Source organism: Bufo gargarizans, chromosome 3, assembly GCF_014858855.1.
Source record: "Bufo gargarizans isolate SCDJY-AF-19 chromosome 3, ASM1485885v1, whole genome shotgun sequence".
In the NCBI taxonomy this organism is placed as follows: domain Eukaryota; kingdom Metazoa; phylum Chordata; class Amphibia; order Anura; family Bufonidae; genus Bufo; species Bufo gargarizans.
Genome location: NC_058082.1, coordinates 147,247,034 through 147,274,852, shown reverse-complemented (window position 1 = coordinate 147,274,852; position 27,819 = coordinate 147,247,034). Strand labels below are relative to the sequence as shown.

The 27,819-nt window shown below is 37.8% G+C and overlaps 1 protein-coding gene across 1 annotated transcript in view; it reads left to right on the top strand.

The window, feature by feature from the left end:
- Nucleotides 1-27,819, top strand: part of LOC122931446 (protocadherin-9-like) — a 680,287-nt gene that overhangs the window by 52,548 nt on the left and 599,920 nt on the right. The window lies entirely within an intron of this gene.

Here is a 27,819-nt window from a genome sequence, read left to right as displayed (position 1 = left end):
TACCAGTCACAGGTCTATGCAGTTTGCAGTAACTGTGTCTCATATTGCAGCTTTCTGCTACTCAGTAGCATTTAAGTGGAATGGTCTGAGCTGCAATACCAGGCACAGCCAGTACAAAATGTACAGACCTGGTCATGGTACACAATGAAAGAGATATGGCCCTCTGCAGAGTGCAGCAGCACCTTCAAGTAAGGGTACTGAAACCCATACTCCCAATGATATTATATTAATAATCTATCTATAGAATAGTCTATCAATATTAAAGTCCTGCACTTTAAGGCCACCTGGAATAGACTTTGGAGCGCTACAGTTTTGAGGATCATTTTCATTAAGTGGGTTCTGCAGGCTGTATATATTGTTGACCTATCCTCAAGCTAGGTTATCAATATCTGATTGGCGGTGGTCTGACACTCGGTACTCCCACTGTTTGAAAAGTAGATGGTGCTCCCTGCGAGCACTACTTCCTCCTCATTACACTGCATGTTGTCCTGGAAGTGCAGTGTTATTACAAGTACTGTTGTAGTTGTAGTTACACTATGCCGGCATTACAAGGTAGATGAGGTGTAGGGTACTGAAGAGGAAGTAGCACTTGCATGGAGCACCAAATCCTTTTTAAGCAGCTGATTGGCAGCAGTGCGGGGGTGTCTTTGGTTTAGCATTTCATATTTTTTATCTATGAAAGAACTTTAAATTAAAAGAAAGACTGCAAAAGTCAATGTGTTTGTCTCTATGTCAGTCTATCTATCTCATATCGGTCTTGTCATTGGATACATACTTGTGTTATTAAAAATTTAACTATATCTAAAATACATATAAAATAGGAGCCAAACACATATAAATTAACAAGTCATCAGACCAGTAGTCGGACAATGGGACTTTGCTGTCTTGTCGTTTAGTCATTTGGGTTTTAAAGCAGCAGGCTCCAAATATAAGCTTTGGTAGCTTTGGTTTGGAATCAAGATTAGGTAAATGACCGTAGTAAATATTGCTCTCCCTAGTCTTGTCATATCACCTCTTACCCTAGACAGAACACTTGCCCTAAACAGGACAAGAAATTAACTGAAATACTCAATATACAAAGGTAGGCGTCCCTATATAATTATAGATCACTGAGGTGAGGGAAACACTATAAAATAACTTTATTATGATAATCTAAAAACAGGTTACTGCTCCCCAGAAGGTAACAATATACACTGGTGTGTACCTATCATTCAAAAAGGCTTAAACAAGTGAAATAACTGAGGGGTATAATTACAGCCTAGGATGATAGGACACCAACCAGATAGGGTGAGAAAAAATGTGCTGCTTGGTGCAAAAAGTGGGGCTAAAGCAGTTGAGCAAAACACCCCTATTACCAGCACACAGCGCACCAGCTACAATGAGGTTAGTAAACAAAGCCTCAATACTGCAGCTAATATGCTAAATCACCCTCAACTACCTAGCATTGGAAACTAACTGTCACCTTCACTAACAAGCATCATACTTGACTTGTTTCTTCATGTAGAGTCATCAGGAGTGCACAGCGCTGAAGGTAAGTATCGAACAAGGCTGCCACACTAGTGGTGTGTGGCAGCAAATCCGGCTCTAGGATGGCCTTGATAAGGCTGCTCAGAGTGCCGACTTATGAAGCAGAAAGACGGCCGACAAGGGGAGGGGCTACAGGCAGGGGCGTAACTACAATAGCGGCAGACCATGTGACTCCCCCCCCAGGGCAAGAGGGGGCCCAGTCTTAGTTGGGATTATCTCCTTCTACTGGAGGTGAAAACCTGGTCAGGACTCTACCCTCAGGAACAACTTTTAGCAAATGAGGCAGTATAAAAATGGCCTTGAAAAGGGTTTAGCTGGAAACCCTTCTGTCCTATATGGGGGGCCTGGTTTTATCCTTTCTATGGGGCACTTACTTCTCTCTGTAAGCCACTGGCTACAGCGAGACGCGGCCATTCACAATGCAGGAGGCAGGAACCTACACTGTGTGCCTGCCGTCATTGCGCTGCCGTGTGAGATAACCGCTGTGCTCCAGAATGATCAAATGTAAATGCAGGCTTTGTACAAGGTACAATATACAGGGACAAAAGGGGACAAGATTAAAAAAAGGCAAAGAAGGGGAGGATGGATCTGAGGTAGAAAAATAACATACACTGTAAGATGAAAGAAGGAGTGTAAACACAGAACACCCCCTACCGGATATACACCAGTCACCACTCCCCTTTATTTTTATTTTAACAGATATAAGAACTAGATAAGTGGCTCATGTGTTAGGAGCTACATCTAAACAATTGCATACGAGGGGGGGGGGGGGATATTGTATTATTCCCCATATACAACCCCTCACCATAATAAAGAGGAGGGGACAATGACACATTTTAGACCAACTTAGACCACCCACTCAAAATTCATTAATAAAGCAGGCAAAAGAGAAATATTTGTTCAAACCATATGGTCGGATCGTATTCAGGCGGAAGGTCCACTGAGCCTCCTTCTGAAGAATCCAGCAATCCAAATTGCCCCCTCTAGGCGAGGGTCTGATTACCTCAACCCCCTGAAATTGGATTGAACAAATATCCCCTGACTGCTGTGTACAAATATGGCGTGCCATGGGGGTGTCTGCCTGTTCTCTGATAACGTTGAGGTGCTTGCCTATTCGCTGGCTAAATTACAGGGTGGTTTTACAGGCATATTGTGATCCACAAATACACGTTGCTAGGTATAACATACCTGTAGTCCTACAAGTTCTTTATGAACCTTTGGTAGGCTATAAAAACAAGTGATCTGAGGGTGAGAAGATAATAATGCCTGAAATTACGTCTTGCTGATGAGATTTGATGTCAAGGCAGATATCAGGATAGTTCTCAATTCCTCTGAATGCTTCGCAGTGGGATGGCTGGAAGTCTTTATCACATAAAATATTTAGTCTTTCTCCAATGTCAATAAACCATTTAATTCCTCACTGGTTAGGTTACTGTTACCATATTTATGACCCTCCAACTGTTTGAGTTCATCAGTAACAACTTTAAAATATATATCCATCAGGGTAGTATCGCCAACTGGCAGGTTCAAATGAAAACCCTTTTTGAGAGTGGTAAAGGGACCCTCACCCGGGACCTGCTTGTTCTACTGCAACACATCAACCAGATTTCTCGCATCCGCCAGATCAGAGACATCAATACCCAATTCAGTGCATCAACCATCAACGCTTGTCATGGCTAGAAAAAAACTTTCACCATTTTAACTTTCTGGTAAAAAGGCTCAAGTCTTTCACCAATCCAAATAAGTCAAAAGAATGGGTGGGAACAAATGCTAATCCTTTTTTGAGGACATTGAGCTCTGCCTCCGTGAGTTCCCTATGTGATAAATTGATGATCTGGAGATCATCCGAACCAGATGATGAGGGGGCGTTGGGGCACATAGTTACTGCTCCTTTCGCTCCCTCAGCAGGTAGTTCGAGATAGGAAGAACCTGTCCTAAAAAACTGCCCCTATTCTGAGCACCTCTACCCCTGCCTGATCTCCCCCTATTACTCCTTCCCCTAAATGAGGGCCTTGGGTACTGTGGGTAAGGAGTTACTTCAGGGTCGGTTTCGCCCTCAGAAGACGAGGGCTCTGTTTCACCCTCTAAAATCCAGACTGGCTTAGTATTATAATCAAAAAGTCGACCCTCTCTGAAATCAATTGTATCATGCAGGTACTGAGAATGTTTTCTTTCTTTAAGCTGTGCTGTATATCTCTGGACCGCCTGCTCTAGGAACTGTTCTTTCTTGACAAAATCTGCTTGGGTGGAGAATACCCTGAATTAGTTTTTTTTCCCCCTCCAATAAAAGACACATGAGACGCAGAGAAGACTCGATTGATTCAGTCTCACATTTTTTAATAAACTCAGGGGATCTTAAAGGTGCAGCTGGAGAGAGTGCAATTCTCAGACCTCTGGGTATAATCTTATTTTTCAAAGAGTCTGGATCTCCCACCAACCCCTGACATTGTCCTTATAAATACGTGTAAGGATTTTACTAATTTCGTGAAGGCCCTTAATATCAACAAATATGGGCTTTTTTCACTTCTGAAATAGATCCTGTGTGCATTACCTTGCTAGATCTCACGATTACCAAAGATGGTGATGGTAAAATCCACACGGAGCTCTTTTGTAAACAAACGGCAACAAACAGCCTTTAGCATTGGGGTGGTTGCCACCTTTTTCCTCTAAAATGAGGTATACCAAAGGGGCAGTTCCTGTGGGTTTACCGCAACTGCTCTTCTTTTTCAATTTTTCAGATCAGGGCAAATGAACTTCAGTCCCGTTTCCTGCGTAGGGGGGTACCCCCAAAAAATTGTTTCCTTGGCCTATCAACATGCTGTTTCATGCACACGTGCATCACTTTTGGTCCCCAAACAGAAGGATGAGAATGAGGATCAAATCCAATTGATTGCAACATTTGATGCTGCCAATGGGCCAATTTTAGATATCCTACGTAAACACTGGGGTATTCTGCATATGGATAAGGATATCGGACATCTAGTGGGCAGTGTGCCAGCGGTCACTTTCCGTAGGGGCCGTAACCTCAAATACGGACTTGTTCACAGCCTCTTTAAATCTACAAGTCCTAGTACATCTTTGGTAAATTCCACCACGGGTACTTTTTGTTGTAGTGGCTGTATAGCATGTGACTCTATCAAGACAGGCCAGGTTTTTACCAGTACCTCTACATCAAAATCTTACATGATCAGATTGTTTAATAATTGCAGGACTACAGGTATGGTATACCTAGCAACGTGTATTTGTGCATCACAATATGTGGGTAAATCCACCCGGTAATTTTGCCGGCGAATAGGCAAGCATTAGGAAACAGGCACACACTCCCGTGGCATGTCATATTTGTACAAAGCATTCAGGGGATATTCGTTCAATCCAATTTCAGGGGGTTGAGGTAATCAGACCCTCGCCTAGAGGGGGCAATTTGGATCGTTGGATTCTTCAGAAGAAGGCTCAGTGGACCTTCCGCTTGAATACGATCCAACCATATGGTTTGAACGAATATATCTCTTTTGTCTGCTTTATTAATGAATTTTGAGTGGGTGGTTTAAGTTGGTCTAAAATGTGTCATTGTCCCCTCCCCTTTATTATGGTGGTGGTGGTGGTGTATATCAGGTAGGGGGTGTTCTGTGCTTACACTCCCTCTTTCATCTTACACTTTATGTTGTTTTTCTCCCTGAGATCCATCCTCCCCTTCTTTGCCTTTTTTTCTTGTCCCCTATTGTTCCTGTAAATTGTACCTTGTACAAAGCCTGTGTTTACATTCAGACATTCTGGAGCACAGCGGTGATCTCACACGGCAGCGCGATGATGGCAGGCACACTGTGTAGGTTCCTGCCTCCTGCATTGTGAATGGCTGCGTCTTGCTGTAGCCCCTCCCGTTGTGGGAGGTCTTTCTGCTTCATAAGTCGGCACTCTGAGCAGCCTTATCAAGGCCATCCTAGAGCCGTATTTGCTGCCACACACCACTAGTTTGGCAGCCTTGTTTACTTACCTTCAGCGCTGTGCACTCCTGATGACCCTACATGAAGAAACACGTTGAGTATGATGCTTGTTAGTGAAGGTGACAGTTAGTTTCCAATGCTAGGTAGTTGAGGGTGATTTAGCATATTAGCTACAGTGTTGAGGCTTTATTTTGTTTATTAACCTCATTGTAGCTGGTGCGCTGTGTGCTGGTAATAGGGGTGTTTTGCTCAACTGCTTTAGCCCCATTTTTCTGCACCCAGTGGCACACTTTCTCTCACCCTATCTGGTTGGTGTCCTATCGTCCTAGGCTGTGATTCCTGAATATAGGGGCTGTAATTGTACCACTCAGTTATTTCCCTTGTTTAAGCCTATTTGAATGATAGGTACACACCAGTGTATATTTTTACCCTCTGGGGAGCAGTAACCTGAGAGTCGATCTATTGCATGTTTGGTCTCAGGGGTCTACCCAAGAGATATTTGGTTATAATCCTCTGGGCAGACCATCTCCCCTCCAGTGGCTACAACTTTATATTTAATCTTTTGTTTGCAGATTAGTGACCCCTCCTCCAAGTACTGTTTTTAGATTATCATAATAATTTTTTTTTTTTTATAGCGTTTCCCTCACCTCAGTGATCTATCCCTAAAATGGACAAGCCCACATTTGTTTGACCCTCATGAGTCCCTGTTCTAGCCTATGTTATGCACCACAAGGCCCATACACATGCAGTTTTTGTAATAAATAAATAAAATTAAAAGTACTTAAATACATGTCTCTATGCATTTCCATTTCTTGTGACAATACTTTTATCACTGGACTCTAATTTTCATACATTTAAGTTAAACTGACATATGATTGGGAAAGTGCAGACTACCTCAAATAGTGTGTCTATCTATCTATCTATCTATCTATCTAGTATATACATATGTGCCTTGTAACTAAATATTGGATGACACACTATATATATATATATATATATATATATATATATATATAAACTCTTAGTAAAGTTATATGACATTATTCTATCATCAGACAATATTTTGTGTAAAATGCCTCTCAGCTATTCTACTTTATATTCATACCCATATTAATGATTCTGCCTTAGCTCTTCAGGGAGAGGGAAATATAAAAGACACACACTGACGCTTGTAAACTTAGCATGGTGTTAGCTTCAAAGAACAGTTGCTTGAAAACACTTGCTACTTTACTTGTAACCCAAGTCAAGCAGTCGTTTTGCTAGATGTTCACATTTAAAAATAACATTACAATGTTCCCTTTGAAACCTCCCAGAACGATCAGCCCATCATTAGAATATGTGACTTTGCAGCATTGTTGTGCAGAAAAGTAAAGTATACAATATATTTACAAGGTAATATAAGGTGTTTCCTACCAATGAGTTAACTAAAAACTAAACATTAACATCAGTCAATTGATGAGGGGACAAAATGTGTCACAAGTTACAAATTAATTCATACATCTACAGGGGGCTTCCTCTGATGCACAATGCTCTTATAAAGCTGGAAGATCTCCAGATCTTTTACACAGTATAAGTGGTGGACTCTTGTCATGTAATGGAATAATTAACTGGGAAAATATTTAGTGTTGCTGAACTGGTCTTACTTGTAGGTGTGAGTCTATCTATTTGCTGTGCTGCCTCAGAAAAAAGCCTTAGAGCTATCATAAGCATGCCTGATTGTGCATTGTCCTTTGCAAGGTATACAGTGGGCTAATCTTTGCTATGGGCATTATTATTGGGGGCATTATCTCTAAAAAGAAAGCTCCCCTTTTTGAGGTTCTCTCACTTGTAGTGATGGATATCATAAGGGTCTAATTACATTTTGAATGTGTGAGATAATGGAGTCTTTTTATCAGTAGCTATACCCTGACCTTAATATATCCTTTAAATGATGCCCGGTATTGGACCGATTTGTTTGATGTGATACCAATATTGCATATTATCCTGGAGTTATTGTCTTATATTATACTTCTAAGTGCTTTACACTGCTCAACTCTTATGGCAAATTTTCAGATTTGAAACTGCTTGGAATCCTGGATAATCCTGATGTTAGTAAGCAGACTGCAATCACCATTACATATGAGATCTAGATGGGGGCTCCAGACAAAACTAGGTGTGGCAAAACGCGAGTTGGGCAGAGTCACGAGCGTTGACAGCTTTGGCATCTCCTCATGTTGTGATATGGCTTAAACAAGAATAAAATATTTTGAGAGTTTGTGGAACTGACTTCACCCCTTGAGCCAATTTCCCATTTTGCCTTTTAGAACAGAGTCAAGTTCAAACAGAGGATTTAAAGAATGTCTCATTATGTGATGGTGATTGCAGTCAGCTCACTAACCTAAGAAATATCCAGACCAGGATTCCAAACACTTACAAATCAAGTAAGTGTTTTAACTTTCCTCCTATTTGCAATAAGGGAAGAACAGTGCAACTAGATTTAAAGTTATATTAGAAGCCAACCCACTTCTACAGTACTTCGTCTTTTTGCAGAACTTTATTGTTTTAAGGATCTATGTCAATATTTTTTGATGTGGGAACTTATGATACCTAAGATGATGTGTGGAATTGAAATATAATATCCTTACACCCATTGCATTTTGTCCCATATACTGTAATTGAACTAACCATGAGGTTCCTCTGTGCTGGTGTTGGTGGCAGGTTACCATGACAATGTGGACACCTCGCATATACACACATAGTATAGCCAAGTTTGTCATAGCTTTGAGCTAACATACTTAACCTGAATTAATCAACTATATCCTTACCTGTCGCTGTGTTAGAATAGATGATTTGCTTATTGTGATTTGTAGTCATCTTGGCACTTCCAGGTAATGATTTAAGTTGTGTTGTATTCTTGTCCGGTAATCTGCAGTGCCGCATAGCATTAGCAAATACGCAATAGGAGATAACTGCAAAGTGAATATAATATTTAATATGAATAATCATTCATGAGGAACTTTAAGCTGCTTACATCCCCCTAAGAAGAGGCAACATTTTTGAATTCATAAACTTTCAATTTGGAGACTTTCTGGCAAGTTCAGTAAATAACATATATGAAGAAGACAAAATAGGTTTGCACTTTTCCCACAAGAAGAGACCTTGTCTTTTTTCCATTTGGATATATTTTTTTTTCTTTCCAAATGTGCACTTTTTCCTTCCCTGCTGAAAAGGTCAATACCACAATTTGCTTGTAGATTCTTAAGATGACTTGTCATTATTTTTGGATACTTTTATGCCTCAGGAGTTTTAACGCTATAAGAACAATCTGTTTATTGCATTTTAACGTGAAATAAAAGCAGTAGATACTCATGAATAATGGGTAGGATGATTTTAATATAGGTAATATTTTTCTAGTATTGTTTTTTTTTGTATATACATATATTTATTGTTTTAATGGGAACACACATGCAATAAGGGTGTAAAGAACATTCTTTTCCTTTTTGTTGGTAAATTATTAATATCTTATTCTGTAGCCTTTCACAAATTGCCATTACTTATTGGCCCATCAGATGTATACTTATAGAGCCAAGAACCCTAGTTAGAAATCTATTGTATCTGTATTGCTCCTCTATAACAATGGTCTAGCACTCTCATCCCCCTATAGCAACAGTCTTGTTGTGTAGTCTAGACCTTGCACTATATTTGCAGTCTAGCTCTGCAGTTAGGATCACCCATTAACAGCAGTTTGAGGGTGTAGTCAGGACCAGCCCATACAATAGTTGTTTTGAGGTGTATTCAGGACCACCCAATATAAAAGCTGTTTGGAGTATATACTGTATTACTCCCAGAAAATCAGACTGGCTGTGTACTCTTGACTAGTCATGGTGTTCTATTATTATTATTATTTTTTCACTGAGTCAGATGTTCTTTGGCAGCTTCCATTTCTCCAGAGTCCACAGTAACACTTTCCTTTCTACAGGCCAGTCATGCAGTGAATAAATGTAGGCAGTCTGGCATCTTAAAACACCTACAATGAGTATCAACTACTAATACACAGAACTTTTTTTATGAATATTGCTTATTTCAAAGATTTAAGCTTATTAGTCTATTAGTCAGCAATTGATTACAATTAAATCCAATATTGTCATAACCATCTACAAAGGCAGTGTTCTAACTAGAACTGACTGAGCCCCACAGCAAATTTTCTAACAGGGTCCCCTCCCGCAATAACCCCCTCCCCCGATGCAACCCTCACTTCTATGGCTATCAAGAAAGCTTTCTCAGACCTGACCCAGCAGCAACTCTCTCTATTTCCTGTAGGAATTCACTATGTCATGTCACTGTATGTAAGGTCATTGTGTAATATTGTTGAGGAGGTACTAACAATGTAATCTTTTAGCCCTCCTATGAGACGGAACCCTTCTGAGATTGGGCCTCATAGCTGTTGCTTCCCCTACTTTCAATATATCTATGCCTCTGTTACCTGCTGAAGTTCTTCTTCATTATATTTCTGTAAAGAAACCATGTATCCTGATCAAAAGTTTAAGACCACTTGAAAAATTGCTAAAAATCATATTTAGCATGGTTGGATCTTAACAAGGTTCCAAGTAGAGCTTCAACATGCAAGAAGAAGAAATGAGAGTGAGACAAAACATTTTTTGAGCATTCAATTTAATGAAAACAACAAATAAACTAAAACCTTGTTAAGATTCAGCCATGCTAAATATAATTGTTTGCCATTTTTCAAGTGGTCTTAAACTTTTGATCAGGACTGTATATATCAGGTATATCAGTATAAGGCCTCATGCACACGAACGTTGTGTGCATCAGTGGCCGTTGTGCCATTTTCCGTTTTTTCCGCGGACCCATTGACTTTCAATGGGTCCGTGGAAAAATCGGAAAATGCACCGTTTGGCAGCCGCATCCGTGATCTGTGTTTCCTGGCCGTGAAAAAAATATGACCTGTCCTATTTTTTTCACGGCCAACGGTTCACGGACCCATTCAAGTCAATGGGTCCGTGAAAAATCCGTGATCCGTGTCCGTTTTTTCCTATCATTTCAATGGCAAACTTGACTTAGATTTTTCTTTTCAATTTTCATGTCCGTGGATCCTCCAAAAAACAAGGAAGACCCACGGACGAAAAAACGGTCACGGATCACGGACCTATGGACCCCGTTTTTGCGAATCTTAAAAAAAAAATGGTCGTGTGCATGAGGCCTAACTATAAGTGTTTTGATTAGAAATGGCTATTTTATGTATACCCTGCCAAAGGGGTTTCCCATTAAGAACATTTAACATATATCCACAAGATAAGTATATAAGATTGCTAGGTTCCAACCACTGGTCCATCCACCTCCACAGATCATAAGAATGTGGGTCCCCGATTCCCTATATGAATGATGCAATGGTGCGCATGTGTGACCATCACTTGACACACTTGTATGTAACAGTGGGATAGGGGGATTGGCTATCTACATCAGTTTGGTATTATGAACAGGCTTAGTTTTGCCGTTTTGCCTTTTTCATTAAACTTTTATTTTTAAATGGTCCTGAGACAATTAGTTGATAAGAAGGTGTCCCCAAATGAACTGAGTGGAAACCTGCCAAGATAAATTTTATTTCCATGTAGTGCCTCAGCAGCTAAACTTAATTATGACTCTGTTCTGACCAAAATCAATGCCCTTTCTGAACATATGAACAGAGTGAGATATGCAGTGTGAAGCAACTTTACTCTGGTTTGTAAATGGGAGTCCTAAACATGGGAACCCCCTTTATCAAACTTGCTGTCCACTTTGGACAGTCTATTTTTGTTAAAAAGCTCCCACGAGCTGATCTGAGGCTATCCTGGTGTTGGGATCCTAAAGATCATCTGTAATCAGTGAGAAACCCTACAGAAAGCATTTTGTTTTACTGCAGTGCCCCTCGTGAGGAAATGGAGCTTTACACAACATTAACAGTTTTCATATTAAATGACAAGTCATGCCAGGTGCTCCAGATTTACTAATGGCCCAGATTTACTAATGTGTCTGAACTTAAAATCTGCCATTTGATGCAACTTGGGTTTGTACACCTTATCCCAATTTGCCTGGACATTGTGTGGGGCTTACTGCTAAGGACAAACGCAAGCTAACCAATAGCTGGTATATAACTGGCATAGATCTAGACAAAAAAGTGTATATCCCTGTACCACATGTATCTGGCCTGAGACATTGTGATAAATCTGGTTCAGGTCTAGACAGTCAAAAGGTGGGTTTACGCAGGCTGACTGAGCGATCGATTGTTGGGAAGGAAGTGTTTCTTCCTCACAGTTGGCTGCTTATTCAGTGAAGGAGACAACTTTGTTTATAGGCAGTGATCTCATTCCCAGTATGAGGACAAGGGAATGATATTGTGATCCCTCTTCTACATACAGAATCATTGTTTCTGGGCGGTAGGTCGCTGTTTAGACAGCACAATCTTCTACCCAGGAACAATGACTGGAGTGTCTGCACGAACAACAGAATCACCCAGTGAATGAGAGTTTCGCTCGTTCATTGGGTGATTAGTGGCACATTTGGATATATAGCCATATTATCGGAAACAAGTGTTCGCAGCAACGGTCATTCACAGTTATCTGGCTGATTATTGGTACAGGTAAATCCACCTTTAGTTTACACCTTTTATAGGACTGGTGGATCTGGCTATTCTTTGGAGCTGCTCTCCAACCTCGCTAAGAGGTAAGAGTGGTGAATAGGGCATGGAGGTGAGGGGTACTCTTTTAAATCAAAATTCCATGCTATAATGAATTTGCTCAACTGAATAACACTTTTAAATCATTGTTCCATTTTATAGTGTTTAATAAGAGAGTTTTCTATTGCTGTCGTAGAACTGATAGACTGTTACCACTGCTGGAGCCAAAATTCACATGAATGACCGCACTCCCAGGACTGTGCAGTAATATGAAAAGATTATATATAAATATTAAATAATAGTGTCTGTGTAAGAATTTTGATAGCAGTCACTGTACATCATTACATTAAAATCCCACAGTAGATATTGAGTTTATGGGTGCTCTTATAAGTAAACACATTCTTTCTTCTTCATATTTATTTTTGCTCGCAAAATTCATGTAAGCTTCAAAAATTCTCTAGGCATCCCAGGGATATTCCTATATTATTAATGGCACTGAGGGTATGAAGCGTGAAAAGCGCATGAAGTGTGATATGAATTTAGAGGTCCCTGCTGTAAGACATAGACATTCTCCTCTTGCATTCTCTTTCTTTTTCCATATGAAATGTACAAGCACACATTTCATCATTATACACATAATTAGCTCTGGACCCTAGAGTTGTATTGCTGATGAATATGTTGGCGTCTGTTGTTCCTGTGGTCATTTTTGCTTTGGGAAATCCTGTAATGTGTTAACAGATTGCTGGCAGCAAAGAACCAAAGCAATACAACCTTTAAGAGAACAGATTGTACAAACAAATTTATTATAATGTATATGCTTTCAAGAGGAAAGGAAAACTTAATCTTAAAATGGAGACTTCAGGCAATGTTTTATGTTGAGATCAGTAAAAAGCTTTTGTTTTTCACAAAATCAGTTCTGTAGAACATTTACCCTTATTCTAAAATTTTTGTGATAGCTATTGTAAATAGCTGTGACACCTTTCACAAAACATGAGCACAGAACATATTTCGAAAATTCTGAATCGTACCATAATTGGTAAATATATACATTATCGATCAATACAAGCATAATCATGTATTATCAATATGTCAAGTAACTATCTGTTATTCAACACACATTGTATTCATTAAAGTACATTCAATTACATTGACTATACCTGTATGTATGAAAAAAAAAATATTTATTTTCCATAAATAGGGTTTCAAAAACATAAGTGGGAGAAGTGCTCCTCCTAGTGGTTCATGTAATTACTACATCAAATCTTCATTCTTTAAACAAGCTTCATTGGTTTATATTATTATTGCTGCAAGCAATGGATGTGATTCATTCTTCATCACAAATTAAAAGGTAGAAAATACATTTAATTTTAGTGTACTTTATACCCAAGGGAAGTCATCTTCTTTTATATTATCGGCTACAATGTGTAATAAAGCCATATATATGCATGTGCAATAGAAATAAACTTTAAAAGGCAATATTAATATGACATTTCAATTGAGCATGCCTTTTTATGCATTAATATGGAATGAATATAACAAAGTTTATTTCTTTTGGTCTATTATAAACATGTGCTGATTAATGTTACACTGTAGTTGTTTTATCACTTAATACTCATTCACTTTGGCATCTTTTACACCTTTGCTATTGCATCATAGAGTTAACCACTATGAGAGATTCTGCTTGTTTTTAAAAAAAAAATTGAACACATCTATACATTTTCTGACATTTTTTTCTTGTAGCAAAGACACTTTTTTGCCTTGGTTTCTGTAAAACAATTAAATAAATGGGCATAACATATTTCTGTGTGTGTTTTATTTTAGTTCCTCATAACTAGCAAAGCTGCAATAATAATGTCGTGTTTGTATTATTATTATTAACATTATTATTAACAGGCTTTGCCCTTTTTTGCCCACCATTGTGTATTTACAGTATAGAAAACTCATATAAATATATATATATACATATATATATATATATATTTATATCTATATATCTATATACAGTACAGACCAAAAGTTTGGACACACCTCATTCAAAGAGTTTTCTTTATTTTCATGACTATGAAAATTGTAGATTCACACTGAAGGCATCAAAACTATGAATTAATACATGTGGAATTATATACATAACAAAAAAGTGTGAAACAACTGAAAATATGTCATATCCTAGGTTCTTCAAAGTAGCCACCTTTTGCTTTGATTACTGCTTTGCACACTCTTGGCATTCTCTTGATGAGCTTCAAGAGGTAGTCACCTGAAATGGTCTTCCAACAGTCTTGAAGGAGTTCCCAGAGATGCTTAGCACTTGTTGGCCCTTTTGCCTTCACTCTGCGGTCCAGCTCACCCCAAACCATCTTGATTGGGTTCAGGTCCGGTGACTGTGGAGGCCAGGTCATCTGGCGCAGCACCCCACCATTCTCCTTCATGGTCAAATAGCCCTTACACAGCCTGGAGGTGTGTTTGGGGTCATTGTCCTGTTGAAAAATAAATGATGGTCTAACTAAACGCAAACCGGATGGAATAGCATGCCGCTGCAAGATGCTGTGGTAGCCATGCTGGTTCAGTATGCCTTCAATTTTGAATAAATCCCCAACAGTATCACCAGCAAAGCCCCCTCACACCATCACACCTCCTCCTCCATGCTTCACGGTGGGAACCAGGCATGTAGAGTCCATCCGTTTACCTTTTCTGCATTGCACAAAGACACAGTGGTTGGAACCAAAGATCTCAAATTTGGACTCATCAGACCAAAGAACAGATTTCCACTGGTCTAATGTCCATTCCTTGTGTTCTTTAGCCCAAACAAGTCTCTTCTGCTTGTTGCCTGTCCTTAGCAGTGGTTTCCTAGCAGATATTCTACCATGAAGGCCTGATTCACACAGTCTCCTCTTAACAGTTGTTCTAGAGATGTGTCTGCTGCTAGAACTCTGTGTGGCATTGACCTGGTCTCTAATCTGAGCTGCTGTTAACCTGCGATTTCTGAGGCTGGTGACTCGGATGAACTTATCCTCCGCAGCAGAGGTGACTCTTGGTCTTCCTTTCCTGGGGCGGTCCGCATGTGAGCCAGTTTCTTTGTAGCTGTTGATGGTTTTTGTGACTGCACTTGGGGACACTTTCAAAGTTTTCCCAATTTTTCGGACTAACTGACCATTATTTCTAAAAGTAATGATGGCCACTCGTTTTTCTTTACTTAGCTGCTTTTTTTCTTGCCATAATACAAACATAATATAAACAGTCTATTCAGTAAGACTATCAGCTGTGTATCCACCTGACTTCTCCACAATGCAAGTGACGGTCCCAACCCCATTTATAAGGTAAGAAATCCCACTTATTAAACCTGACAGGGCACACCTATGAAGTGAAAACCATTTCAGGTGACTTCCTCTTGAAGCTCATCAAGAGAATGCCAAGAGTGTGCAAAGCAGTAATCAAAGCAAAAGGTGGCTACTTTGAAGAACCTAGAATATGACATATTTTCAGTTGTTTCACACTTTTTTGTTATGTATATAATTCCACATGTGTTAATTCATAGTTTTGATGCCTTCAGTGTGAATCTACAATTTTCATAGTCATTAAAATAAAGAAAACTCTTTGAATGAGAAGGTGTGTCCAAACTTTTGGTCTGTACTGTATATGACCAAAAATTTGGACACACCTTCTCATTCAAAGAGTTTTCTTTATTTTCATGAGTATGAAAATTGTAGCTGCAGTACTACAAGAATGGCGCTTTAATAATAATCCATAGCTATACGTTCAAATTGAACGTTGATTATGGGTAGAGGAACTAAATGGCTCTAAAAATGAGACGTTGGAGCAGATAATTGGCACGTAGGGCAGGACTAACAAAAATGTTCAATTTCTTTATAACAACTTGGCCAATAAAAGCTCTGCAATATCCGCTCCTACGTTTTCTCAGTACCCAAATGACCCCCCTAACACATGAGAATGTCTTTAAGGCACCGCTTGGGCCCACAGTTTCCAACATAAAGGAAAGTTATGTCCAACAATAAAAGGGTGCAACAAGTCTCTTACCACACCAACTTTGTGTCTTCGGGTTCCACAGCCAGTCTATTTAGTTACCATGGCCAGAGGGTACTCCTTTGTGTCTCCATGGACACACACCACCCCATTTACTTTCCAGGGCCAGACAACACATGGGGCAGGGTAACTAGGCTTCCAGAATCAAGAAGCACAGTGACAAGGACTCCATTCAAGATGGCTTGACAGGCATAGGGATCCTCTTCTTGCAAGGGTATAGCACTGCAGGCAGGACATGCATATAGAGATCTTCTGCACGTTGCTACACATTCCATGGGTTTCTCCTCAAGAGAGCAGTGTGCAGGAATATGCCCCAGCTGGTGGCATCTCCAACAGTGAATCTCTACCATTCCTCTGGTTGTGGTTTTGGGCATTGGAGGCTTTTTTCCAGCTTTATACAAGCACATAGACTAACACAATGACAGCTGCTGGCTTGTAAATGATTTAATGTCTAACTTCACTGCTGAATTCAAATTTACAGTTAATTACCCAACACTGCTATATAATATCCTCCATTACTTCTGCTACCTCTTTGATTTTGGAACAGAGAGTTAGGAAGGAGAAATGTTCCTGAAGCTTCTGGCATTTGCAATTTTATGTTTCACACTACAAATCAGCTACACAATGTTGTTATGTAATATATCTATTAGGCTGTCTGTGATTGCTCATCCCATTTCCCTCACTCTCCTCTTTTGAATGCCTTTCTTTGCTTATTTAAGATAAAATTACAGTTAAACTTAAAGCATTATTCTGCAACTTGTACTGTACAACATAGAAGCTGTGGAAGTATACCAGTGCAATATTTTCTTGCAAAAACTATTGCAAAAATAAATTAATAATAAAAAAGGTTCCAACGGTATCCATAGTCTTAAAGTAACATTGCATCACACTGAGCCTGCTTGCTTACCTTCTTACCATTGTTCATCCTGCTGCCATCCACATGATATAAACAACCTACTTCCATTGCTCCATAGTCTATTTCTTATGATCATGTTCAAGTTGTAGGCATTTAAAGTGGTAGAGTTCATCATAGGCACCATTATTGGTCTTCTGGTGCTTTACACAGTCCACACTTTTTATATAGCCAACTCACTGTGCAAGTGCTGGTGTCCATTTACCATAAGATTTGCATTGCTCTGTTTATAAAGAGTGCATGTGATACAGTTATGTAGTGGGTCTGACCACTATATATTGACTCATAATTGGCAGGACATCAACTCTAAGGATAGCACATACTCTTCTACCTTTTCCAGGATGCTGTCCTCCTGATCCTCTCCATTTGTTGTATTTATACCACTATCTATATACAATTGTACATTTTATACATGTAGTCCATAAACCACTTGTACTTTGTTACCCAGGCATTATATTCTTTTATTCATAACATAGTATTGGACATGATTGGATTTCATTGGCTACCTTTGGCATTTGACCCTTGTATATGTAACATAATTATCATGTTATGTAAATCCCAAAACATTGAATCAATGGATTTCACTGCCATGGATTAAAACCCTATTGCTTCACTTTTTTAGTCAAATATGCATGCTGCCTTCCTTTTTCTTTTAAGGGCCATTCTATCATAGCCAGGAGCATCTTTTTCAGCAGTTTTTGCTACTCTTTGCTATTATGTTACCTCTGAGCAGGCAGGTTAGCCTGTGATCCCCATAGGCATCTGTGAGCCTTTGGCACCAATGACCCTGTCTCCAGATCCCCAGCCCCCACTTTTAATAGTTACCAACCACTGTGTGCTTAGTTCTCTCTACAAGACCTGATATTTGGAGATGATATGCACTTTTTTAAAAGTATTTGAACTATTGAAGTTGGAAGTAAATATGCTACAATAGGTACTATTTGTGGAAGTCTGTTAAATACCTAATTACTGTTCAGAATATAACACTTTAACATAATATGATTTGTTTCAGTTTTAACACTATATTAAAGCTTGAACAGTTTTGTGAAATGCACAGCATTTGTTAACAAAGTGCATAGTTAATTATTAAAATATGAACCAGATTGCAATGTACATATGGTATTCTATTTACTCAATTGGAGAAGAGCCAGCAGAATAGATATTATAAACCATAACTCATATCTAACTTAGTTGGCATAATTCCCTTATTATGACTATTTGTGTTCAGGTGTGTTCAGTATTTTACATTTTTGTTTTATGTTTTATTTATCAGTAGTGTTTAATATCCTTGATTTTAAATTTGAATTTTTTGCTAATGTGACAGGGAACATTTTTGTAATATGCTTTATTTAGAGAAAATGTTTATTTGTGGTAGAAAACTGGGGCTGAAATGTCCCTTTGCAGAGCACTTTGAAATGAGTGTTGCTAAGGCACATCTGTGTTCTATCAGCATAGGAGAGATGGGCTGTGATAGTATAGAAGTCCATATTTTATAAAAAAAGGGTGAATGTATGTATAGTTTATAAACAGAGAAGGGTCTTTTCTCCACCAGGCTATGAGAGAGCAGGGCAGTCAGAGGCCCACAGCTCCCACATAGCCTGTCTCTCCTATGCCGATAGAAGATGGATGTGCCTTAGCAACGCTCTTTTCAAAGAGTACTGCTAAGGGACACTTCAGCCCCAGTTTTCTACCACATTGAATGTTTTCCCTAAATAAGGTATATTACAAGAATGTTCACTGTCACTGTCATTACACATTAGCAAAAAAATAAAAATAAAAAAATAAACGGCAGTTACACTTTAAGCATAGAAATAAAATATTTTCTGCTTTAATGAGGATGCCTTGTATCCTTCAGAGAATCCTTATCACTTCAAACCATGTCATGTTATATTTTTAACATATATATATATATATATATATATATATATATATATAATTAAAGGGATTCTCCAGCACTATAGTACCTGCCTATAAAACAGAATATGGCAGGGCTATTGAAGTCTCTGCCTAGCATAGTCATGTAAAGCACAGTACGTCACCGGCTCGCAATAAACAAAGCCTTGCACTGATTGTGTCATAATCATATTAATAGTTTAATTAGTTCATGCAAAATAAACTAAGTTAATTTGTATTGACAAATATTCAACCTGAAGAAAAGAAGCAGTACTAATTTGCTGAAATTTATGGTAATCCAACATTTTTAGACAGCATATATTTGTGTTTTTGGTGCAGTTAAAAGGGTATTTCACACAACTAGAGTCTTCTAAGTACCATTGTTTGCAGTCTTCATAGGCTCAGATTTCTTCCACTTGTCTGCTAAGTAAAAAACACTTAGGGGGGCATTTGCCAAGTATGCTCCACCAGTATTTTGGCATTAAAATGTCATAGTTGATGCCCAAATTCACATTCGTACATTTGGTGCATATTTTTGCAACACTTGGTGAGCCTCGCCACTTTTACAAGTGGAGGCAAAAGTAGGTCAGGATATCAGATTAGAACATCTTTAAATATCATTTATGAAGTGCAACATTTTAAAAAGTCAGAAAAAAGTTGTGTGTCTCCACATCTGGCAACCCCTGATGTAGATTTACAAACACGGGCATACACCACATTGTAATTGTGCCAAACTGCATAAATATGGCGCAACTTCACAAAGTAAATACAGATTAAAATGGACACCAAAACCACCACAAATTATTAAAATTATTATAATTATTATTAAAGCGCCATTCATTCCATAGCGCTGTACATATGATAAGCGGTGAACATACATAATACAGACAATTGCACTAATCATAAACAAGACGAGTTACAAACTGGTACAGAAGGAGAGACGGCCCTGCCCATGAGGGCTTACAATCTACATGGTATGGGAGAAGGACACAGTAGGTTCTGGTGAAGTTGGTCATGGCGGTATAGAAGCAGCAGGGTCACTGGTTGTAGGCTTGTCACAAATGAGAAATGGCCCCCTTAGTGGTAAACTAATAACCAGGAAAATTACAAACATACAAAATGTCCATTGTTACCGATGTTTGAATTTTCTATATCACACCATCTTATTTGATACAATGAGTTACTCCAATATAGTGCTAGGTAAACCACCAAAGAATGTAATGGTACTATTGTCACCAAAACGTATTGCTCAATTTATATCCCAAACAAGTAACTTTTAAAACACCATTACTTTTCTCATTTTGCTATACTGTGGACCACACCTTCAGAACTTGTACCATATTCCAGAAATCTTCTTCTCTAGTTCTGCTGTTTTCTATGGTTTATGAAAGACAACTCCTCATCCAGTTCTGATATATGACCATTCCTTAAGTTGGTCATACAAATATTTTCCACTATTTTTTTTAGAACATTTGTCAAAAAGAAATGCTCAATTTCTTGGATTCCTGAAAACATTTTTGAAGCTGTCTGAACGAGCTGATTTTCTTTGGACAGAGACAACCATTTTAGTACCATGTTTGTATTGCAATGATGCTTCAGAGTTGTTCAATATTTTATGATCTCAAACTATATATTTTGGAAATGACCATAAATTAAAAGTATCACATCAGATTTGATATCCCTTGAGGAACTTTGTTCCTTAGGAAACATAACAAAGTACCCAGTTTGAGAAAGTTATCATTATTGGTGTAGTGCCAGCAGTATCAATATCACCAATGAATAAGAACAGTGGATGTATAAATGTTATACAAAAAAATGACATCATATACTATTAGTGATGAAAAAAGTAATACCTTCCAACTCCAATGGAATGCAATGGGTGAACTAATTAGTAGGTTATTTATTCCAGACTTAAAATAATGATCACCCATTTAAAGAGCAACTATCAACTCTTCTGACAAGCTTACTTGAAATCACCATGTAACATCCGTTCTGAAACATATTTTTTCTATGATTCTATGTTGCTCCATTCCTCTATTATACCTACTGGACAGTTATGAATGAACTGCCAGCAGTTTGCAATAAGGGTCCATCTGGGTGCTACCAGTTGGAGGGGGGGTTGCTTCACATTGTTGCACTATCCAATTAGAACTGCCATTGTCATACTATATAGGGACACAACTGGTAACACCCAGATTCACCCTTATTGCAGAAAGATAACAATTCAGTCATAAAGTTCTAAAACCATTATTAAAGGAATGGCACAACATAGCCATAAGAATAGATGCCCTAGAACTATTATTACATTGTGAATGCAAGTAGTTACTAAAATAGACATGAAAGGACCTCAAGAGAAGTGACAGGCGCTCATTAAAAGCAAGCAGATGAAGAATGTAATGTTTTGAATTCACTTGCATGTGACTGAGCTGCAATAGTGGACATAACCCAAGTACAAGGGTGACACTCTTCTAGTTCTGTAATGCAATTCATTTAAACCTTTACTTGTTCAATGTTTTCTTTGTTTCCAAGGACTAAAAACAGAGTGTGAAATATGTTACTTACTCAGCTTCATTCAAGGTATTTTAGGTTTTGGGTGGAGAAAGCTTTTGGACTGAATATTCTTTACTAGTTAAGCTATTTAAGCTCAATTTATTCCCTATAAATGGAAAATTTATAATTATGAGCTGCAGGGGCAATATTTGAATTTGTGATATTTTGCGAATATTTGGTAGAATATTTGTCATATATTCGCAAATTTGCGATTATTTTCTTGATCGCGAAAAATCGGCAATGTAATATTAGTGTAATGCGCTCGAAATACAGGCTTGGGTCACTATAGCTAAATTTTTCAAGCTGCTAGAAGTTTCCTGAGACTGGAGAAAATGGTTGGCATGGCAGAACATTGCAATAGCTTTATATGCAGATAGAGTGCTCCAATATATTTGCGATTGCGAAATCGGCACCAATGATGCAAATATTTTAGCGCAATACGTGCAACTTCACATTTTAGCAGGTCTGACTACTTATTAGTGATTGGTGCACTAAGTATTATTGTGAACTTTTGACATCACAGCACTTTGTATGTATGTATGTATGTATGTATGTAGCATTTACGTACAGACAGCAGAACCAGCTACATTATATCAGGATATAACCTACACTGACTATCTCCCACTATCTGTCTGTATTATATATAAGCTAACTAACTATCTAATGTAATGACACAGGAAAGCAGTGAGCACAGCAATAACACCGCTGTCTCCCTCAGATCTGCATAATACTGCATACAAGGGCTGCTGGGGAGGTTATTAAATAGTAAGGGGTAGGCAACTTTCTTATTGGTTACTAGGGATGTTACTTAGCTCAGACAAAGACATTGCAGACTTCTCATTGGCCCACAAGCAAGAGCAAGAAGGGAGGTTACTGATGAAAAAAAAAATCTAGAATATTAGAAACTGCAAATATATATATATCACTATATTCTAAATATTTGAATATTCGAGCCCAACACTAGAAATTAATTGGAAATTAAGATAATATACTTACAATATTTTATCCAAGTAGAAAAAGAAAGTATATCATTCGTTTCTTCTACAGTAAAGAAAGAGACTAAAAATATTGAATAACTTAATAAGGAATGTACTATATAAAGTGTTAGTGGGGGCCTTTTCCATTTCAGTTTTGCCATTACAACTAACATTTTGTGATCCCACTCAATTGGTATCATATTGTGTGGAACTTGTTCCAATTAGGGTATATTATGTTGAACAGTTACATTAACCATCTTTTTTTTTTATTTTTATAAAAAGCCATAAAAAATGTGTAGCTAGCTGCAAGGAAATCAGAGCACTTCAAAATAGCTCTGCTACACATGAATGAAATAGGTCAAAGGACATTCTGCACCTTCAAAAGAATTGCTATTCTTGCCTAGTCGTACAGTGGAGCTAAATACTTCATTGACTTATTTAATTACCAGATAAAATGTATATAATTATTACTATCATCTGGAGACATATATTAATAGGAGCAAAAGTGAAGATGTTTGGGAAGGATTTGGGTACTACGTGAGAAACAGCAGATAAAATGAAGAAAAATTTACCAATGTATGACCTTTTTTGTCATTTCTGATAAATACAAAATTTGACATATACACAATATTGTCTAATTTTTTATTAATAATTTACTCAAAAATGTACATGTGAGATGAACGTCTTATAACAACAAATGAAAATGGATGGTTGTTAGCATGGGTTCAAAGTGTAATATAGTAGACGGCAAATGGTCCTGTCTATTGTACTCAGCTTAGTTGTAATGTGCATGCACATGATTTATGTTTTAATCACTGTATGATTATTAAATATACATTCATATGCTACATGCAGTATATACCTATATAAAACATACTATAGTGGTATTTTCCATTGCTCTGTATGGATTGGATATCTAAAATGAACTATCAAATATTATCTATGAAGCGATCCCCATATGGAGACCATATGTATGATGATGCATATCACTCATATCTATTAATAAGGAGGACGGCAGTACATTGCTTTATGGAGTTCCCATTTGAGCAGGATTCTAGTATGTTCAGTACATTACTTTTACTAGACTTTAGAAGGTCTATGAACTCCTAGAGGGTGTTTCTGGCCAATAACTGTCAACTGTAACCCTAGAAGCAGATCAAAAAAGAGAAAATAACAGATTTGGCTGAATAGTGTTTTTATACACATTGTCTGCACTAGATCCAGTTATAGTAAACTCTCAGCTCTGAGAAGTGTGTGTACAGGTTTATGTACTGAATTAAAAATGAATGGTACTGGATAGATACGTTTGTGCCAGTTACTAAACAATTTGCAACATTTGTAAATGGCATTTTCAGCAGCCAGATCTATAGTGATCAACTGATTAGCTGCATTCTGAAAGGATAAGCTGATAAGGTGTAATAATTGTATATTCCTTGTGTATTTTAAATTTAAATAGTTATCATAGATTAAGGAATTATTTATTTACCATAAATGGAATAATAAAGAGTGTCTATCAAGGGAGTCTGCTACCAGGAAAGTCACAGTTAAACCAGGCACAATGCCTTGTAGGGCCAGCTTAGCTTAACGTAATGATACCTTTCACTTTGAAATCCTTTGCTTCGTTCTGCAAAGAAAAAAAATATATATATATATATATATATATATATATATAAACAAAAAATAAAAAATAAAGTGGCAGCACCGTTAATGGTATAAAAACGGGTGCAGCTGGCCCAATGTGGATATAAGCCAATCCAAATAGATAAAAATTGCAAAAAAGGGCAGCACTCCAGAGAGTAAAAATGCAAAAAATGCTTTATTTACCCATATGGGACATGCAATGTTTCGGCTCTATGCAAGAAAGGCTTTTGCATAGAGCCGAAACGTTGCATGTCCCATATGCGTAAATAAAGCATTTTTTGCATTTTTACTCTCTGGAGTGCTGCCCTTTTTTGCAATATATATATATATATATATATATATATATATATATATTAGTATGTTTCATTCATATGCAAGTGAAGAGTTAAGTGCGACCAGAGCGGGCCCAAGCCACTCTCTGCACCCTTGCTTCTCCTGCTTCCTCTGCCAGCCCCTCTGCCATCTTCCTGCACAGTCAGCTCACCTTCATAGTTGTCTGCTCATTTGTAGAGATGAGCAAAGTATCGGAAAATTTAATTTGCTGAATTTTGAAAAAAAATATTGTATCCCTCAGATGCCACGTTCATACATGATGGTGGCATCAGATATACATAACATGGTATAACATTTTAAAAACACACACAAAAAAAAAAAAAATCATACTTATCTGATCCATTTGCTCAAGACAGGCCAGCCACAACCATCTTGCTTGATGATCTGGCACAAAATCTCACGTGACCCGAGATGACGTCCTCACGCCGGCATGGCGACGTCATACGTCACTGCGCACAGGATATCATGCAAGATCTTCAAGCAAGATCACGGCAACTGGCCCGTCATGAGCAAATGGATCAGTTAAGTATGTTTTTTGTTTTCTTTTTGCACTATTTCAGGTTAAATCGATTCACTACCACTAAGAACTTGAAAATTTGAATTCACGGCGAACTTCGGTTCACTCGGCACTACTCATTTGCATGTGAATTTTTTTTCCCCTCCAGAATGAAGTAACAGATCAGTAAGTAAAAGGTATCTTTAAATTCAGCTGAGCTAGCCCTACAAGGCATTCCACCTGGTTAATCAGTGAATTTCCTGTTGACAAACTCCCTATTTCTACTCTTAAAAATAGCAATGGTAATAATTATAACAGTATAGTGAATGATACACCTATAAGGCATACATCATTTAATCAGAATAGGGTTATGCAAACCTGCTAAGGTTCATTGCAGCTTGGTGATGGTACATTAATTAGCAAGTGAAATAGTTAGACATAGAATGCTATTGTATGACAATGAAATCAGATATATTCAGCATCTTTAACTTCTGTTAAGGTCAGTATATGACAGTCTCTTCTAGTGTAGCCGAACATCTGGGTTTCAACAGAGGATAGTCCTTGTCACAAGCGATCCTTCTGTGGATTTTAGAGGTTGGAGCACATAGTGAAGGTCCATCAACATTCCATTAATCAATATAATTGTATTATACTCACAAGGATATAAAATCTACAGGCATTTGTACAATAATCCACGTTCATTCATGTTCACAAAGCAGCTCGACCCAGGTTTTGCCAGAATAGCTTCATCAAGGGAGAATGTCACACCCTTAATTGTGTGCTCTATTTTTATAGGTGGGGGTTAAAAACTAAACCCCTCCCACCCCTCAAAAATATATAAAAATTCATCTTAAAATTCAAACATGATATATTCATGCAAATTATAAAAACTTCAATGTATATTCACATTTAAAATTCTTCATATTCATAATGCTAGTCTATCACTCATCATAGCAAATCACCACAATACACCACTTTAAAACTAATTCCTTCATATATAAGAATAAAACATAAACCAAATCTCTCTGTAACACTCTCTATATCTCTCCATAATCTATACTTCGATGTATCATTGGTATAATCCCATCTACATAACACTATTCTATCATTCCACGTCTTGTCCTCCACGTGGTATTGTTAATCCAATGGGGTTCTATTCACGCCCGACGTCATTGCCCATTCACGAAACCATTAAAACATTAACACGTGGCCAATTGTAGCCAATGAGACTCTTTTTCAAATCGATCCACCCCATGCTCATGTTGCCTATCTTCCTTATTCCTCAGTTTTGCAACTATTCCATCAAACATTTTTTTAAATTGAAATACATGTTTAATCCATTGGGTTGTAGAGAACTCATTCTATATATCCACTCTACTTCTTGGTGGTTGATATTAGCTACCGGATTCCCTCCTCTCCAGTTCAGTTTCACTTTTTCAATCCCCGCAAACCACAACCCTTTTGCATTTTTTCCATGCATTTTTTTTAAAATACATGGACACTCTATGACTTTCCAGGCCTTCTATTATATTATTTTACAAAGTCCGTGCAGATGTTGTCCTTGACTGGATTTGAACATATCACGCCAGCTACCCACTGAGCCACCATGTTGTCCATAAGACAACTTATGTTATACATAAAGAAACATAAATAATGCAGACCGATCCCAGTTTTCCTACAATAATGTGAGTGGTGTAAGGTTTACCTTCGCTATCCTGTTTAACCCGGTAGACTAGGTAAACCACAAGATATCTCCCATCAAAGAATCTGAAACTATGCAGCATTGCATGGATTTCTTGATCATAGATAAACAAAAATAATAGTCCAGCATCTCAGAATTCATAAATCGGGGCTATATTCAAGAAAATCCATACCCATAGTTGCAAAAAAATCTTAACAATGCCTATGTGCTATGGGCAACTTCCTTGTCCTTATCATGGCAGTGTGTTTGTTTCATATCGTAAAATACCTAACAGAGAATCCTCTCCATATTTGCAAGTGTAGCTAATGTGCAATATAGATTTGAGAGAACTTATAAATAGTACGGGAGGATCCTTATGTCAGTAACATAATCAATTAAAATCATACATTTAAAAACAAACAAAAAGATCAATTATTGCAATTTTCTAGTTAGAGGGAGAAGAAACACATTTTTTTCCCAAACAAGGTCCAGAAATAACTTCATGATCCTAAGCACTAATACATTGTTCAAATTCCAAGAGTGAACATGGTTATTATTGATAACAGTAAAAACCTTGTCACTTGTTCAAATACGGAGTGAGAGCACGATTGTTAATAGCAGTAAAAACTGTTCAAACGTCAAGTGTGAATAAAATTCTTATTAGCATTTGGAACTAAATCAATTGTGAATATGGTTTGTGTAACACACAAACTGAAACGCTAAGTATCACTATTAAAACTCCAAGTGTGAACAGGATTCTTAATAGCAGTGAAAACCAGGTCAATTGTTCAAATACCGAGTGTGAATGTAGTTCTTGTTTATAGCATTATGAACTAAATCAATTGTTTAAAAACCAGGTATGTGCATGATGAGTATGAACAGTTGTATAATTGCCCAGTTCCACCAGAGTTTAACCCAATAGGGTGACTGTGTCACTATTACACCTCTAAAGGGTTTTTTTAACACCTAAACTCCAGAAAATTTCAGAAGTATCAGGTTTGGAGATTTATTAGAGTTAGCCTTTCTCTAAAGACAACACGTCTCCATTTATTTTAACCCCTTAGGGACGCATGACGTACCGGTACGGCATGTTTCCCAAGTCCTTGAGGACCCATGACGTACCGGTACAACATGAGTTTAAAATAAGATTGCAGCGCCACAGGGGTTAATCCGAACAGGA